Genomic DNA, 1,817 nt, shown 5'->3' on the forward strand with positions numbered 1-1,817 from the left:
AGCACAACAGAATCAGAATGAAAAATTTTGGAAGAAGAAAATGAAAAGGTGTTCTCTTTCATTAAAGGCTCAAAGCAAAAATAATGTTTGGTATGTCGATAGTGGTTGTTCTACACATATGAATGGAGATAGGAATAAATGTATATCTTTAAATGAGGGAAAAGATAGAACGGTATCCTTTGGAAATGATGGATCTTCAAACTTCATAGGCACGAGTATTATCAAGCTTGGAAGCAAGGATGTCATAGCAAAATATTTGCTTCTTGTTGAAAATATGAATCACAGTTTTCTAAGTATAGGTCAAATGTGTGAGCAAGGACACACAATGTTATTTGACTCAAAGAAATGTGAAATAAGAAAAGAAAAAATCGATCAACTTGTAGCTATTGCAAGTAGAGCTCCAAATGACATATACACCTTAAATGAGTTCATTAAAGGATGTTTCTTGGAAAAAGAATATGGGAGTTGGCTATGGCATAGATAAATGGGACATATAAACTTTGAAAACATTTTTATAATTAGCAAAAAGGAAGTTGTGAGAGAAATTCCATTGATTTCAAAACCAACCAGCATTGTATGTGAGCATTGTCAGCATGGAAAGCCGAGAAAAGTCGAATTCAACACAAAAGAACACTTCACATCACAAACATTGGAATTAATACATATTGATCTATGTGGACCGATGAGGACTATAAGATTGAATGGTGAATTATCTTTTATGCTAATGATAGATGATTATACCAGGATGATAGTTGTTAGTTTCTTGAAGAAAATTATGAGGCATTTGAATGTTTCAAGATCTACAAGGAAATGGTTGAAAATAAACCTAATTTAAAGATTAAATGTTTGAGATCTGATAACAGTGGCGAATTTACCTCCAAATATTTTCAGCATTTTTGCAAAGAAAATGGAATAAAAAGGCAGTTCTCAACAGCCAGAACACTGCAAAAAATGGAGTTGTCGAAAGGAAGAATAGAACTATACAAGAAATGGCCAAATAAATGATAAATGATTCAAAATTAGATGAAAAATTTTGGGTTCAATCAGTTGATACAACTATATTTATTTTGAACATAATTTTTCTTAGAAACAATTGTGATATGACTCCATACAAACTTTGGAAAGGAAGACCATAATATGTCAAACATTTTAGGGTATTTGGAAGCAAATGCTACATTAAAAGCGAAGATCAGGAAATATGAAAGTTTGATTCTCGAGTAGACGAAGGTATTTTTGTTGGTTATTCACACAAAAGAAAAGCTTATAAATGTTACAATCAAAGACTTAAACGAATAGTTGAATGCATCAATGTAACATTTAATGAAGATTTTGGCTCAAAGGTTAATGAGGAATTCTCCTCTTCAAGAAAACTAAAGACACATGAGTCAAAACTAGAAAAGGTCTAAGAAGAAGTCCCAGAGAAAGAAAAATTGAATAAGAAAACAACCACCAACTAGGAAGAGGTAAGAGATGAACAACAGATTGAACAAGAAACACCCCAAAGGCCCCCAAAGAATGGTATCAAAAGAATCATCCATTAAATCAAATCATTGGGGATCTCAATGAATGAATTGGAACTAGAATAAATCGCTAACTTCATGTACCACAACAATCCCATCTTTCTCTCTTAGCTACATTTGAGCCAAACAATTTTGAAGAACCCAGTCAAGATGAATATTGAGTAGCTAATATGAATGAAGAATTGGATCAAATTGATAAGAATAAAACTTGGGAATCGGTCCCACAACCAAAAGATAAAAATTTTATTGGGACAAAATGGATTTTTAGGAACAAGTTAAATGAGGATGGACAGGTTA

Source organism: Pinus tabuliformis, chromosome 4_1 (genome assembly GCF_031772625.1).
Source record: "Pinus tabuliformis cultivar Carrire ecotype Pingquan chromosome 4_1, CPIR1, whole genome shotgun sequence".
Taxonomy (NCBI): Eukaryota; Viridiplantae; Streptophyta; class Pinopsida; order Pinales; family Pinaceae; genus Pinus; species Pinus tabuliformis.